The following is a 17,517-nucleotide window of genomic DNA, read 5'->3' on the forward strand; positions in this document are numbered from 1 at the left end:
TGCATCCCATAGCTGCTGGATCCATGCACTTGTCTCATTGATGTTTAAAGTCAGTTATGCAAGTTGTAATTGCAACAATACTGCAAAATGTAGTGATTACAACTTGCACAAATGAGTTCTGTGTGTGTGTGTGCGTGCGCGCGCGCTTCCATTTGTCCTGGGGCTGCTTCTCTCTGGTTTTTGTGGATGACTGAGTTTTTTTCTCCCTGCCTCTCAAAATTATTATCCCCTTATACAAGCATTTTGAATTGAGCATGAATGTATAAGCCTCAGTCGTGACCTTTTTTAAAAAGCTGAACTTCTTGCATTCTTCCCTGTTAAAATAGTTTTCCAAATGCATGTTTCCTGGTTGACGGATAACATGGGGCGCAGGGTTACTTGCAGAGGAGAAATGGCTGGTGGAAGGGGGCAAGTGTACTTAACCCTTCTCCTGCGATTCTGCTAGGATTCTTTCCTGTCCCCATGGATGGACTTATCCACTAGTATTGGAGTCCAGTTGAATCAAATTAAAGGAACAAATGGCCAGGCTGTAGAGTTGCAGGGGAGACTTGGTGGGTGGGGAAGGGTTAAGCATCCCTTCCCATCTCATTATCACCTGCCAGTAGCCCTTTGTGCATCCCTGTGTTGGTGTTACACAGCAAACAGAGGGTTGAGAATCCCTTGTTTGCTGCATAATGTTTGATTATACCCCTAAGCAAAGGAATGGTTGTAACTCTCCCATGGGATTAATGGTGCAGAATTTCACTATCCCGTTGCCTTTGAAATTGCACACTGCTCTTGTTTAAACTTACCTGTCATTATCAGAGGCTAAGTATGGTTATTAAGCCAAAATAGTCGGTTTGTGGATGTTGCTTATGTATGGAAGACTGTGTACATAAGTATTTTCCCCCCCTCGGAGATTGAAACGTTGCTGTGTTCCCCTGATGCTGTTCTATAAAAGGGCTCTAACGTGAAAAGGAATGGAATTGCTGAGTGTGGGTGGAAGAAAGAACAGCTGCAAATGAGCCCCTGTTACAGGAGCTGGATTCAGGTTGTGTGTGTTGCAGCCCTGCCAAAGAAAACCATAGCTGTGTCTAAACTTCTCTGGGGCACCTCAGAACAGACAGTTAGTTACTTGGAAACTCAAGTCTGGAAGTGTGTGCCTTAACGAAAGATTTTGCAATCTCTCTTGGGCACTTTTTGCTTTTTCAAGCCACCGTATAACTGTATGAGCCTGCTTTTATTGAGAAAGGGGGGGGGGGGGAAATCACGTGGGATTAAAGGAGATGTTAGTATTGCTATTTGACTGAAAATAAAATTTGTAGGCAGTGTGGTATAGTGGTTAGAGTGCTGGGCCACAACAGTGGAGACCCAGGTTCAAATCCCCCCCAGTCATGAAGTTCACTGAGTGACCTGGAAGCAGTTGTCATCTCCCAGCCTAACCAGTGCAACTGGGCAGTTTTAGACCAGGGATGAGAAGCCTGTTGGACTACAACTCCTATCATTGCCAAGCCTTGTCCATGCTGCCTGGGGCTGACGGGAGTTGGAATCCAACAGCACGTGGTGGGCCGTAGGTTCCCCATCTCATAAGAATGTGAAAAGAACCTGCTGGATACGGCCAATGGCCCATCTAGTCAAGCATCCTGTTCTCACAGTAGCCAGAGCACTCTCTCCTCCAGGAGCTGAGATTCAGAAGCATTACTTTCTCTGACTGTGCATAACCATCATGGCTAGTAGCCATCAGTAGCTATGTTTCAGACTCTGGACTTAATGGACTTAAAGCCCCCCACTTCTCTTTAGACCAGCTTTTTCCAAACTTGGGTCTCCAGTTGTTTTTGAACTACCGTTCCCATCATCCTTGACCAGTGGTCTTGTGAGCTAGGGATCATGGCAGTTGTAGTCTAGAAAGAGCTGGAGGCCCACGTTTAGCAAACACTGCTTTAAATGGTAATGTTCACTCAAAACGTGGTGAGCCAGACCTGCTGTGCATCTGCTCATTTGGCAGAGGGATGCCATGAACGTCTTAAATCCTCTGCTGACAGCATAACCACCTACCTTGTAGAGCAGTTGTGAGGATACAAGCAGTGGAAGAGGACCTTTGGATTTGTTAGCTGCCCTGAGATTACTTTTGCCAAAGGGTGAGATTAAAATTGCATCAATAAATAAAAACTAGTGAGCACATGAATTATTTCAGATGTGGCATGGGCAGATACGAGCCTGCCCTCTTTGATCCACCCCCCTTCTCTTCTCCCATTTACTAATGCATGCTCAGTGCTATTTGATTGTTTGCTTTTGTAGAAATCCGCTATTAAGTACTTCTGAGCTTCCTTTAATTCCTTTTTTAATTACATTATATTGTGAGCTTAGTGTTTTTCTTTTGTACGCAGTAAAAAAAAAAATCTGTTATGGATTAGCTGAAGGTATGTTTGACAATCTGCTTCTGAAAATGATTTCCTAAATTATAAAGTGCACTTAACCTTTTGTTGTCGTTTGTTCAGAAGGGAGACTGTTCTGGCCAGACCTTCATTCCATCCCTTTAAACAAGCAATGTGGCCAATGTGAATTCCTGATTCTTCCTGACTTGTTGATGTTTTACACTTCCTAAGCATACAATCAGACAGGAGATCAAGAGGGCTTAGGAAACTAACATCAGATGGGGGTTGAGCTGCTGTCCCAGTAAAGATGCTTGTGCCATATGCTGCTCTGACTTTGTGGAAACAAATTCCCTTCCGATAGAAAAGAAGTGCATGAAATATTAGCATGACAGAAAATTTCTGTTGCAGGTCTTTGCCCTCCTCCTCTGAGGCTTGTTCTTTGCCGCTCCAGAGGACAGGACTCTTCATTTCAGGGTGGTGGGTTTGAGCCCCACATTGGGCAAAAGATTCCTGCGTTGGAGAGGGTTGGGCTAGATGACCCTCCTGGTCCCTTCCAACTCTACAATTCTATGATAAGCCAATCAATCAATCAATTAATCAAGTTGATTGCCACTGCAGATAATAATAATAATGATGCTAATAATAATAATAGCAGCTCAGTAGTAGATCACAAGGGACATGGGTGGTGCTGTGGGTTAAACCACAGAGCCTAGGACTTGCCGATCAGAAGGTTGGCGGTTCAAATCCCCGCGACGGGGTGAGCTCCCGTTGCTCAGTCCCTGCTCCTGCCAACCTAGCAGTTCAAAAGCACATCAAAGTGCAAGTAGATAAATAGGTACCGCTCCAGGCAGGAAGGTAAATGGCGTTTCCGTGCGCTGCTCTGGTTCGCCAGAAGCAGCTTAGTCCTGCTGGCCACATGACCCAGAAGCTGTACGCTGGCTCCCTCGGCCAATCAAACGAGATGAGCGCTGCAACCCCAGAGTCGGCCACGACTGGACCTAATGGTCAGGGGTCCCTTTACCTTTACCTAGTAGATCACATGCTTTGTGTGCAATAGGCCCCAGGTTTTATCACCTTCCCTTCCAGGTAGGGCTGTCTGAAACACTGGAGAACTGCTGCCGGTCAGTGTTGACAGTACTGAGCTAGATGGACTTGTGGCTTGGTTACAAGGCAGCTTCCTGAGCCCTGTTGCCTGGGGCAGATCGGAGTTGTGGTCTAAAAACACCTAGAGAGCACTAGGTTGGCGAAGGTTGCTCTAGGCACACAGACAAGAAGGCTCCTATCTCCAGCCTTTTACCAATTAATATGGCAGAACATTCATTGAAGTTAATGCATTGGAGCCCTGTGGTCCCCTAGCATGTTGAAAGTGGGCATATGGGCGTGCATGCAAAGATCTCGCAAAACAAGCAGCCTGTTCTCTGCAGTTGAATCAGCAGCAACTTTTGGGCCAGGGAGTTACGGTTTCTTTTAGGAGTGATTCCTATGCCTGCCCTGGGAATTGCTGCGAGCGAGGCTACTTAAAAAATTGGTGCAGAAAGCAAAGTTCTGAATCAGCCTGGCGACTCTTGGTTAGGATATTTAAAAGTGTCACTGAATTCAATTTTTAGCAGTTTAGTAAGATATAATTGATGCTCATGCCTCTTGATTCCCTTATTAAATGACTGGTATTTGTTGTACATAAATTATAGCCCCTTGCAAATTTGAAAATTAAATAATTTCAAATGCCATTAATTACAAGCTGTAAATGTTAGGTCATAATGTGAAAGCAACTAGTAATGTTTTAATGTGTGCTGATTTGGGATCCAACCTTGCAAGCATTCATATAATTAACTTAAAATGTGAATATTTCCATAAGAGCCCATACAACGACTACGCTTTTCTGTCAAATTAGGATTGTATAAACGTTTCAAAGGTGGAGCACGTGGATATAGTGTGGCTGCTTTATTGCTTTGCATTTTCCATTGAAACATAAAATATTTTCACCTGGATCATTAGCTTAGCTGAATAATGAACAAGTCCTCTAGATCCTTTTTGTCATTTAATACTTTGTTTTTTGCAATATTTGTTCCAGTAAAGGTTTAATTCTGCAAATAAGCAATACGGTGCATAAATAACTTTTCGCAATTGTACAGCTTGCTTTTGGGGGAGGAAGTGGGGGTACAGCAAAGGTTCATGAGTGGCAAAGATAACTTGAGTTACAGATAGGTAGCCGTGTTGGTCTGCCATAGTCAAAACAAAAAAAAATTTTTCTTTCCAGTAGCACCTTAAAGACCAACTAAGTTAGTTCTTGGTATGAGCTTTCGTGTGCATGCACACTTCGTCAGATACACTGACGAAGTGTGCATGCACACGAAAGCTCATACCAAGAACTAACTTAGTTGGTCTTTAAGGTGCTACTGGAAAGAAAAAAATTTTTTTGTTTTGAAAGATAACTTGGGATCCCTGGACCTTCAAGAACATTCCAGGCCCAGGGATTTTCAGGGACTGCTGGTCTCTGATTGGCGGTGCTTGCAAGCCTCACTTTGTCAAGGAACAGCATTATTACCTGTCCCAAACCTGACATCACATGTGACATCAGGTGTCCGTCAGCTGGGCATAGCTTGGGGAGATGGCCAGGTGGACCTAGTGAGGCCTGCTGGCCAGAGTTTTCCCTCTGCCCCTTTGTAAGAAGTGTTCAACACCATCAACTTAATTTCATGGAGTGAAGCATCAAATCTTGTAGATCCCAGGTAACATGGGAAGGGCGTCATCTGGCTCACATATAGATTCTTAGTTTAGAGCAGGTGAGTGGTTAAAACTGCACCGTTGAGCTTCCCATGAGCTTCCTCTGATGGTTTACAGTAAAAAAGATTCAGGAGAAAGCACCCCTTTCTTCACTTTTTTTGTATAGCTGGTGATACAGAATAGATGCCCACCTGATTTTCACTCAGCAGTAGTATGGTAGCCACAGGCAGTATTTTTTGTTTAAAAATGAGGTACCTCATATCTTGATAAAAGTACTGCGTAAATCTGTAGAGACTGCATGTCTCTCAAGAAGTCCAACTCCCTTTAAGGTCTAGGAAGTTCCTGCTCCAAGTCCTTGCATTAGCAATGTGTACAAAAAATGGAAAAGGGGGGAAACCACCAAAGAGGAATTCAAACAAATAGCCAGCACGTGTAGACACAAAGTCAGAAAAGCTAAAGCACAGAATGAACTCAGGCTTGCTAGAGAGGTTAAAAGCAACAAAAAAGGCTTTTATGGATATGTTCGTAGCAAAAGAAAGAACAAAGAAACAGTGGGGTCACTCAGAGGAGAAGATGGTGAAATGCAAACAGGGGACACAGAAAGGGCTGAACTCCTCAATGCCTTCTTTGCCTCAGTCTTCTCCGATAAAGAAAACAATGCCCGACCTGAAGAATTTGGAGCAAATGATTCAGCAGAGGAAACACAGGCCAGAATAACTAAGGAGATAGTACAAGAATACTTGGCTAGTCTAGATGTATTCAAGTCTCCAGGGCCAGATGAACTACATCCAAGAGTATTAAAAGAACTGGCAGATGTGATCTCAGAACCACTGGCAGTCATCTTTGAGAATTCCTGGAGAACAGGCGAAGTCCCGGCAGACTGGAGGAGGGCAAATGTTGCCCTATTTTCAAAAAGGGGGAAAGAGAGGACCCAAATAATTACTGCCGAGTCAGTCTGACATCAATACCAGGGAAGATTCTGGAGCAGATCATTAAGCAAACAGTCTGTGAGCACCTAGAAAGGAATGCTGTGATCACCAATAGTCAGCATGGATTTCTGAAAAATAAGTCATGTCAGACTAACCTGATCTCGTTTTTTGACAGAATTACAAGCCTGGTAGATGAAGGGAACGCAGTGGATGTAGCCTACCTTGATTTCAGCAAGGCATTTGACAAGGTGCCCCATGATATTCTTGTAAAGAAGCTGGTAAAATGCGGTCTTGACTATGCTACCACTCAGTGGATTTGTAACTGGCTGACTGACCGAACCCAAAGGGTGCTCATCAATGGTTCCTCTTCATCCTGGAGAAGAGTGACTAGTGGGGTGCCACAGGGTTCTGTCTTGGGCCCGGTCTTATTCAACATCTTTATCAATGACTTGGATGATGGACTCAAGGGCATCCTGATCAAATTTGCAGATGACACCAAACTGGGAGGGGTGGCTAACACCCCAGAGGACAGGATCACACTTCAAAACGACCTTGACAGATTAGAGAACTGGGCCAAAACAAACAAGATGAATTTTAACAGGGAGAAATGTAAAGTATTGCACTTGGGCAAAAAAAACGAGAGGCACAAATACAAGATGGGTGACACCTGGTTTGAGAGCAGTACATGTGAAAAGGATCTAGGAGTCTTGGTTGACCACAAACTTGACATGAGCCAACAGTGTGATGCGGCAGCTAAAAAAGCCAATGCAATTCTGGGCTGCATCGATAGGAGTATAGAATCTAGATCAAAGGAAGTAATCGTGCCACTGTATTCTGCTCTGGTCAGACCTCACCTGGAGTACTGTGTCCAGTTCTGGGCACCACAGTTCAAGAAGGACACTGACAAACTGGAACGTGTCCAGAGGAGGGCAACCAAAATGGTCAAAGGCCTGGAAACGATGCCTTATGAGGAACGGCTAAGGGAGCTGGGCATGTTTAGCCTGGAGAAGAGGAGGTTAAGGGGGTGATATGATAGCCATGTTCAAATATATAAAAGGATGTCACATAGAGGAGGGAGAAAGGTTGTTTTCTGCTGCTCCAGAGAAGCGGACACGGAGCAATGGATCCAAACTACAAGAAAGAAGATTCCACCTAAACATTAGGAAGAACTTCCTGACAGTAAGAGCTGTTTGACAGTGGAATTTGCTGCCAAGGAGTGTGGTGGAGTCTCCTTCTTTGGAGGTCTTTAAGCAGAGGCTTGACAACCATATGTCAGGAGTGCTCTGATGGTGTTTCCTGCTTGGCAGGGGGTTGGACTCGATGGCCCTTGTGGTCTCTTCCAACTCTATGATTCTATGAAATGGTGGTAGCTATTAGCAGGAGCTATTAGCCGCCCTGAGCTTTTTGAATGAGCTCCTGAAGGTGATAGCATCAGTTCACCCGTTTTGAATTTTCTGGATCGGATGCAAAGTGCATCTTTTTAATATTTCCTTTGGGATCTGTTATAGATTATGATCTTTAAGCTGCCTGCTATTTTGGTGTAAGCTTTTATGAATTTTTAACTTCTTTTTAAATAGCTCTTACTGCTTGGATTGTTTTTATTGTGGCGAGCTGCTTAAGCCATCTCGAACACAGGGTGAAGTGTGTCATACAGGAGTGCAATAAATAAACGGCACCAGGTTGAAAAAGGCTACACGGATTGGCAGTGACATTCCAGGGTCTCAGGCAGAAGGGTCTTTCCCCACCCTACCTGGAGATCCCAAGGATTGAACCTGGGTCCTTCTGCATGTAAGCAGAGGGGCAAGCAACACCAGTCACTACTAGACCCTGCGCCAAAAGGAATGCTGGATGTGAAGCAGCCAAGCTCCATCAATTGGACCCAAAGAAGGCAGTCCATCCTAGTTAGATGCTAATCCTCTCCAGAATGGACGGAATTTAAGAAACAGACTGACATCAGTGGGAAGACACCTGGCGTCCTCATCCAAGCCCTTGAGCTACCCTATTGGCCCGAATATAAGCCGCACCCGCAAATAAGCCACACCTTTAAAATCTGGCTGCTTGGGGGAGGCTTGGGAGCCACAGATGGGACAGGATGGGTGCCATTGCCCCACACTCCTGGGCTGCTCTCTGGGGGGGTCATGTTGCTTTGCCAGCGGCCTTCTCCCTCTTCCCCCTTATCTCTGGCGGCTCGAGGGAGGCTTTGGAGCGGCAGGTGGGCTGCACATCATTGCCCTATGCTCGCGGACTGCTTCCTGAGGAGGGGAGCCATGTTGCTTCACTGGTGGCGTAAAGTCATGGATATAAGCCGCACTTTAACGTTTCACAATCAGAATGGGGGGGGGATGACATATTTGGGTCAATATGGTACATGTTGGCCAATAGAACATTTTCTCTTGTTAGGCTGGTGTTGGAGTAGTATGGTCCCCTCCACACTGGAGAAAGCTAGTTTTAATTTGGTGGGAGGGAACCTTTTTTGGGGGTGGGGGTGGGAATAAGGCCCCCCCTTCTTTAGTGATGATCCTATTACCCATCTCTTGCATCAGGGGTTTGTGCTCACTTAACTAATGATAAAGCCGAATTTTACGCATGAAGAGCTGGCTGTTCTGCAGATTTACTTTTATAACTAGGATTATATTTCATTGTGACAGTTGAGCACATCTACACATTAATTTTATATCCTTATTAAGGCGACTTAAAGCTAAAGTTGGAAACAGTAACTTGGTGTTCTTAATGTGCAATTTTTTAAAAATAGTGAGATTTATGAAACTTTGAATGTTAAACGTGTCGGAGAAAAGTTATTTTCAGGGAGGGAGGGAGGAATAATAATCTACAATTAGCAGCACCGGCTGTTATTCAGTATATGTTAAATGTTTACCCACAGGCTGCGGCAGAGAATCTGCGCAATAGAACCCATGCAGTCTAAAAGGTTAGAAAAGGACTGGGAAAATATCCAGGTAAAAATATTTGGTGTATAAAACCAGGCCAGTGAGAAGTATGTCCTGTGTAGGCTTCCAAGGGCCAGATAGATAAGCTTGGAGGGCCACATTTGGCCCCCAGGCCTGAGATTCCCCACTTATGGGTTGGAGTGTCAGGCATAACAACAACAACAATTTTGTACCCCTCCCATCAGACTGGGTTGCCTCAGCTACTCTGGGTGGCTTCCAACAGAATATAAGAAAACATATGAAAACATCAAGCATTGAAAGCTTCCCGATACAGGGCTTCAGATGCCTACGGAGCATCTTATAACTGTTTATCTCTTTGACATCTGATAGGATCCAAGAAGGCCTTTTGCCCTGTAACTTCATTTCTCGCAATGAGGGAACCACCAGAAGGCCCTTGGGGCTGGACCTCAGTGTTCAGGCTGGACAGTGGTGGTGGAGATACCCCTTCAGGTATTCAGGCATATACCGTACCCACTCGGCCATTGAGCTCACTGAGCGGCCTTTGTTGCCTCGTAGCCTACAGGTACCTCAGGGTGGTGGTGAGGGTGGACTAATGGGGAGAGGAAATGTACTATAACTCACATTGGGAGCTCCTTGAAGGAAAAGTGGACTATAAAGAAATTAGATGTCATCAATGAAAGTCCTTGAGCCAAACTGGGACCTTGGGATTGTGGGAATTGAATCTACACCTACTAAGAGATTTGAAAATAGATCTGAGTTGCCAGTGGCTATGGCAAGGAAGGGGGCATTTTTCAGCCTAAGGGCCGCATTCCCTCATGATTAACTTTCTGTGGGCCATCACTGGACATAGCCAATGCCAAAAGTGGTTGGGGCCACCTGCACATACTGTCTGTTACCCCCCACACACACACATATAACATCCACATGCACCCACTCATATTTTCATTTTGCTCCACCCTGTCTCAAACTTGTTTACTTGGAAGTAAGTTCCATTGATCGGAGTGAGACATGGTTCCAGATAATTGTTTTTAGGATTGCTGCCTAATGTACATTTTTTAATAGCCATAATTGCTAGTGCATTAAACTGAACCATTACCTCCCAAGAGCTGTACAAATCTACTTAAATCAATGTCAGGATGTCTGATGCATCTCGGCGTACTTCTGAGGGGAGAATAATGCTGATCTAAGAACTATTACACTCAATAACATTGCGTGAAGAGAGGCATTCCAAGTTTTCCATCTTTGGGCTATTGACATGGTTGTTTTAATAATATGTAGATCATGCTTGTACTTCAATACCAGACTGACAATTTCTAAAACTCTTACAGGACAGTATCGCCCTTTAAATTATTTTGCCTAGGAGGTGGCTGTTAACTGTTCCTGTATAGTAATATGTCTTTTTTTGTGTAGTTAAAAACATAGAATTTCTAAAGGCCACTACTTTTATGCACTGACTGTGGAATCCTGTCCATGTTTACTCAGAAGTAAGCCCCATTGAGGTCAGTGACGTCCAGGTAATTGGGATTGCAGCTTGAGAGCAAAATCCTCAAATTCTCTGCATTGTGATTAGCAGGATTTTACCACTGCAGTGTCTCAGGGGCATACTACAGTGCCCTCTGCTGCTCTGCTTAGTTTCAATGGGACCATTGCAGGGGATCTTCCCAGAAGTTTGCACTCCAGAGCTGGCAGCTGTTTGAAGTACGTTTCCTTAAGGTAGGGTTCTCATTGTGGGATATAAAGCTGTCAGTCAAGTCCAACATTCCGAGAAAGGACTAACTGCCTCTCTTTGGCAGCAGTTTTGTCATACGCTTCAGGTTACAGACTCCGCTAACCCAGAAATATTACCTCGGGTTAAGAATTTTGCTTCAGGATGAGAACAGAAATCGTGCAGTGGCGGTGCAGCGGCAGCAGCAGGAGGCCCCATTAGCTAAAGTGGTGCTTCAGGTGAAGAACAGTTTCAGGTTAAGAACAGAACTCCAGAATGTATTAAGTTCTCTTTTTTTCAATTTTTTTTAATTGGTTTTCCAAATTTATAACAAATAAAACACAAAATGACAAATAACAAAACATATAAAAAAGAAAAACAAACATACAATCAAAACTTCTTACAGGTATAAATCCAAATTAAAAGAACGAATTAAGTTCTTAACCCGAGGTACCACTGTATATAGTTTATCTGTTATGTAACCTAAGCCTGCCTTCAGGAACAACTCTGTAAACCTGAATGAATCTGATAGTAAAGTAGTTTATGTTAATATGATTCAGATTCATGTGTGTTTTCTTTTAGAGGGACAGAAAGGGATTATCAACCAGGAAGGTATAATTATTGAAAAGACTGTTTTAATGAAATTAATGAAGCAGTAGGATCCGAAATTGAAATCGCAGATGGAAATATTGTCAAAGCGAGAGGGGCTGGTTCTGTGAATTCGAAATTTAATGTAGAAAATAAACTGCGATTTCAATTTTGGATCCTACTTCTTCACTCATGTGTTTGGCCAGATCCACACCACACTGTTGCAGATTAACACTTTTTTATTGATTTTGGTGTGTAACAGGCTGAGAGTAGAAGCAAATTAAATGGTCTGTTCAGCTCAACAGTGACCATTAAAATAAATAGTACCAAAACTTGAGGTTGATTACTTGGTGGGGCCCAATTTTAATCAGCTGGAATGAAAGTTAAGAACATACTTGTCCCTTGTTTGTGGCTACTTTGGCTTTAGTATGTTACTGTAGTGCGGAACAAAAAAATAACATGTTAAAGATGGCTATTTATCATCTTTTAAATAGAATTGATCAAATTAAAAATTTGCCTTTTTATCCAGTTAATCAGCAGACTTACTCCTGGCAGACTTCTTTGGGTTTGTATTTGTGTGTGGTATGCTTTTGTTTCTCCTGCTTTCCTAAGGTGTGTGTCTTCTTAAAAAAACTGGTGTAGCATAATTTTCTTTTCAGAGGTGAGGTCTTGTGAATCAATGTAAAATAACAAAGAATCTGGTGGCACCTTAAAGACTAACCAGTTTATTCTGGTATAGGCTTGTGTGAACTAGAGTCCGCTTGATGAGATACAAGAAGTCTAATAAGGGTCACTTACATTAATTTGCATACATTCTAGCTGTAATGGAATTGTTAATCTGTATCCTTTGCATTTTATTTCCCTCCAACCTCATCGCTTACAATTCTACCCATGTATACTTATCCCTGCAGCTGATAATTCTCCTTCATGCATCTGATCAAGCCTAGTTGATGAAAGTTCATTCCATTAGAAATTTCTTAATTTTAAAGGTGCTGCTAGACTCTCTTTGTTATAATATTTTTAAAAACATCTTTACTGTACTGAGATTCACAATATCCCATCCATATCCTGTTGGCCAATTACATCATTGGGCTTCAAAGCTCTGGTAGCAATCATATATTTACTTACTATGCATGGCTCTGTTCTGTTCTGCTTCATCCTTCTGTACCGATAACACTGTAGTTTCTAGGTTGCATTTACTGTTTGTGGAACTACTTTCATGTAGAGGTACACCTGGTATCTTCACTATACAGTTGTTGTCCTACGCTGAAGATGGACTCCCTTTGCTCTAATCTTTGACAAATTGAGATGTATATATTTTAGGACCCACCCTGTTTGTGTGATTGCAATTTAACTTATTGTAACCTGCCCTGGGACCTTGGGGGTGTGTAATAAATCAAAACCAGAATGGTACAACTATACAAGGAATGTTGAAGCTGGGCAGATTATTAACTTTTTGTTCAAAATACATGCAGAATGCTTATGAAATGAGTTTTAAGATTATAGAGGGTTTTTTAAAGCTCCCCCCTTCACCACCCCACATTGTTCAGATGTTTAAGCTCTGGATTTACTGAAGAGCCAAGGATGAATTCCTAATTCTGTTAAAATCAATAGGACTATCATGCCATTGATTTAAGTGAATCCAGAATTCATTTATCGTTGGAAGCGGTTGTGGAATTGGTCTCGCTGATAATGAGTTTTCAAATACATGCAATAGCTTTCCAGTTTTAGAAGCAAAAGGAGGCAGTTCAGAAACCATGTGGAGTTGGTGCAGCTACACCAGGATGAGTGATTTGCCATAGACTGTTTATGTGCATTTCAAAAGGTCTAGGCGAGGGGTGGGAAACATTCCAGAAAAAGTAGCCTGTTTCTGTAGTTTTTAATGGAGGAGTTTAGAGGTACTTTTGACATTTAAAGCACTGAGCAACCTGGGAAAGCATCTTCTCCCCTTAGCAGCCTGCCTGTGTATTAAGATCAGCACAGGAGGCTCTCCACGTTGTTCTTGCATTAAATGGGGTTCATAGTGCAAGAGCCTTTGGAAGAGCCTTTTTAGTGGTGACTCGGTACCTGTAGAATGACTTCCTTACTGCGGTGCATCTCACCTGAACTTCATACCTTTTCAGGTGCCAGGAAAAAAGCCCACCTTTTAGTAGCTAATGAGGTCATCTTTATGGTTTTCAAAAATGGAGCTTCTTTATGTAATTCGTGAGAATTGCTTCATTGTTTTTGTTTGTTTTTAATATTAGGTTTATTTTCTGTGAAACTGCTCTGTGCCCATTTTTGGGGGGGGGGAAGGTGGTACAGAAGTCTTTCTTTTCTTCATAGAAATCTGTGTGCGCAGGACTTTAGATCATGCTCAGTATCAAAGAGATCTGGGTAATATACTAGAAAAATGTTCTAAGAACAGCTCGGAGTAAGCCGATTACAGGGAATGTGAAATCTTGTAGCTTAGAAGCTTTCAGAAATATTTGTCTGTTTATGGAGACTTCTGAAAACATCTGAATCTTTCTCCCCCAACCCACTACTCTCCTTGGTACAGTGCCATGTTCTTTTGCAAGTTATGCGTAATATCCTAAAATGTGCATACTAGTACATCACCATGGTAATTACCACTTTTAGAAAATATTGTACAGAATTCACTCTCTAAAAATCTGTTCTGTAACATAATGAAAATAACCTTGTTTCCTTTAAAGATTGACTGGGTGCACCTTGAACAAAAGCTATTTGTGTAATTCCATACAAAGAATAGTTATTTAGTAACTTAATGCGAGCCTCCACATCATCGTTTTATTTGTATGCCGCTCAAGGCGGCTTGCAACATGACAAGATTTACATAATTACACACGTAACAAAAGTCGTAAACAAACAGTAAAACAAATCAAAAAGTACACAACCAAAGTGAAACAATTTCCACATAAATCATAAGATCTAAAAATAAAGATACAAAAATTAATGTCAATTACAACAACAAAACCCCCTAAATAGCCCAAGGGTCTATTCAGCAGCTTTCGTAGCTGGAGTCAGTCAGGGCCCCACCCTCCCAGACCAGGTAGAAAAAAGTTGGCAAGGCAGGGAGCAGGTCTTCCAGGACTCACAGACAAAATGGTCTCTGCAGTTTTGCCTATTAGACACCTTTTTGGCAAACCAGTTTTCCGTAATATAATGACTTTTTGTTAGGTCCTTTTCACTAATATATGTGTTTTTATGTGTGCACACTTTACCTTATCATATGCATTTTTGTACACGTTACTAAGCTAGAGAACTGCACTGCAAAGTTCAGAGAAAAGCAAATTTCAGAGAATGTCTGTGTTTCAGTTTGAGCAGGCTGTGGAATCAGGCCCACAGACCATCAAGTGCATCATCTTGTTTTCACAGTGGCCAACCAGATCTCTGTAGGAAACCAGCAAGCAGGATTCAAGCACACAAGCACTCACCTCTCCTGTGGTTTCCAGCAACTGGTACTCAGAAGCATTGCTGCATCCAGCTGTGGACGGCAGAGCACAACCATTGTGGCTAGTAGCCATCCAATATCCCTCTCCTCCATGTATTTGTCCAATCCTCTTTTAAAGCCATTCATGTTGGCTTCTACCACTGCCTCCTGTTTTAGCGAGTTCCATGTGTGCTGTCTGAATCTCCCAACGTTCAGCTGCATTGGATGCAGTGTTTTCTCCCATGGGTACTCAAGGGTACGCAGTACCGGCACACTTTTTTTTTGTTTTTAAAAAGTGTGGCACCTACTGTAACAACTTCATGGTGAGTACCAGCACCTATTTTTATTTATTAAGAAAGCACTGATTGTATGTCCATGACATTGCTTTGGAAAGTGAAGACTAGGTACATTTGCTTTTAAATGCAAACTGGACCCCCCTATTCCTAGGAAAGGATTGCAGCTAATACTACAGCCACAGACAACTGCAGTATATAAAGTTCCCTTCCTCTGCTGGCTGTTTTTAAAGGTTCCTTTTCAGGAAGACTTTTGGGCCACGAGTGGTTGCCCTTTCATTGAATTGTTTCAACTTGTGAGAAGCTACTCTGGTTAAATTAGCTTTTATGGCCTTCGATGTACTTCTAATCTTTTTTATTCTGCTGCTTTAGTGTTTAAATGCTGCTTTTATTCTTTTGCTTTATAGTTTTTAAAAACTGTTTTACTTTATTGTTACCTGCCTGATTTACAACCTGATTTACAACCAGAAGAATACCATGTATCTCAGGTGTCAAAGGCCTGGATAAAAAAAGCTAGCTCGTACAATATACTACATCTTATAGTTTCAGTACCTAGGGAATGATTGGGAGACATTAAATGAATTTTATGCAGGCACAGTGACTTAATCGTGTACTTTCTCTTCAGTATAACCCAGTCTCCTCCCCACTTCCATCTCTTCCTTGGCTCAAGAGAAACCCTGCTGCAGGCCTGTGTTTAGAGCACTACTAAAGTTCCAAGGCCTAACTGAACAGGACAACACCACACAATTCATTCTAAGCATTGTAGTTTATGCCTCCCAGAGCTACAGTTCCCAGCACCCTTAACAAACTGCGGTTCCTGGGATTCTTTGGAGGGGAAGCAATGTGCTTTAAATGCAGGTGGTGGACACGATTCTGGTCATGAATCTCCCTGCAATAGATTTCCTATAATCCCACCTCTTTAATAAACTATTTCACAATTGCCAGCAACTCTTTTGAGCCTGAATCAGTAGTCCAGATTCAAGAGGCAGCTCATCAGTTGACTTAACTAGCTATCCATGCGTTTATTTCACATGCTTATTTCAGTGGGACTTGAGCCCATGTTAGTGAGATGTGGGTGGCGTTGTGGTGTAAACCACTGAGTCTTGGGCTTGCTGATCGGAAGGATGGCGGTTCGAATCCCCACGACGGGGTGAGCTCCCGTTGCTTGGTCCCAGTTCCTGCCAACCTAGCAGTTCAAAAGCACGTCAAAGTGCAAGTAGATAAATAGATACCGCTCCAGCGGGAAGGTAAACGGCGTTTCTGTGCGCTGCTCTGGTTTTGCCAAAAGCGGCTTAGTAATGCTGGCCACATGACCTGGGAAAACTGTCTGCGGACAAACGGCAGCTCCCTCGGCCAGTAGAGCAAGATGAGTGCCGCAACCCCAGAGTCATTCGTGACTGGACTTAACTGTCAGGGGTCCTTTACCCTTTTTTTTACTGAGCCCAGGTTAGTGAGCCTAGAATTGCTGCATGAGATTCAAAGATTGCAAAATATCAAATTTTAACATATCCAAACATATTTAGGAGTCACTAGGCACTGAAGACTAGTGTGATTACCTATTTTCAAGGCCAACAACCACCAATATCCTTATACACTAGGAGACTCCCAGACTTTGCATCCGGGAAGGTGCCTCAATTTATTTATTTATTTTTAAAATGCTATTTACATTGTAGGGCCTATGGGGAAAGGGCCACTAGAGGAAACAAAGCAAGCAGCAATAGCCTTAATTTTCCAGGCTGACAATGGTATTCTGTCCTCCTGTATCCCCTGGTATTGCCATCGCTTTATGTTTCCTCTCTAATGGCATGAGCCAGGATGTCATAATATCCAAAATCAAATGTACCAGAAAATGTAATAAATTAAGAGTCAAGCCAGCAGAGTAATTGAAGAATAAAACTGGATGTTAAACAACAATAGACCATGTTATGGGGTAGTTACGGATCGACTGCTGTGCAGCAAAACACGCTGGAGGTGAGAGAGACCGTGTGATTTTGCCGTTGATGGCAACACTCCTCAGACTGCTTGCTTAAGTGAGGAAATAATGAGGGGGAAATAGCTGGAGCCAGTAGAGCAGCAATATGGTATCGCAGGAGGATTACAATGCCAAATTTGTTGTGTTTCGGATTTCGTAACAGCCTTTTATGTAGCCCATCACAAGGGTTCCACCTGCATGATCTCTCGACTGCAGGCATGCAATAGCTTTTGAGAGAGATGTGTTGCTTCGCATGCTGTGTACACACACTTTGTTTGCCCCCACAGCTACCCGTGATCAAGCAGTTTTGCAGATTTCCTAAACCATTAAACAACCCTGCATATTCTGTTGACCAGAGGTGAAAGTGGAAGAAATGTACACATTATGAACAGCAATCCCTCTTTCAAACTTGATAGCTGCTTCCAGGCTCTGGAATCCTTAAAACGGATCTGTAAAACGGCAAGCAATATTGCCCCCTTGTTACCACCCACCCTTCACCATAAGGCCCTTGGGGGGCATGTTACAACAGTTTAATGCTTCTTGCATGCGTGGATGGAGGACAGAGAGGGATGTGTGAATGTGAAGAAACCAGCCTACTGTACAAAGGTACAATTCA

The 17,517-nt window shown here is 42.9% G+C and overlaps 1 protein-coding gene across 4 annotated transcripts in view; it reads left to right on the forward strand.

Moving 5' to 3' along the window:
- LNX2 (ligand of numb-protein X 2) overlaps positions 1-17,517 on the forward strand; it is a 74,490-nt gene that overhangs the window by 4,758 nt on the left and 52,215 nt on the right. Inside the window, exon 2 of one of the 4 annotated variants that reach the window (XM_083609129.1) lies at positions 14,582-14,959. The exons of the other annotated variants lie outside the window; for them this stretch is intronic. The gene's annotated coding sequence lies outside the window, so the exon portion shown is untranslated. The remainder of the gene's footprint in view (positions 1-14,581; positions 14,960-17,517) is intronic. 4 annotated transcript variants of the gene reach the window in all.

The sequence above is a fragment of the Podarcis filfolensis genome (genome assembly GCF_964270895.1).
Source record: "Podarcis filfolensis genome assembly, chromosome: 4".
In the NCBI taxonomy this organism is placed as follows: domain Eukaryota; kingdom Metazoa; phylum Chordata; class Lepidosauria; order Squamata; family Lacertidae; genus Podarcis; species Podarcis filfolensis.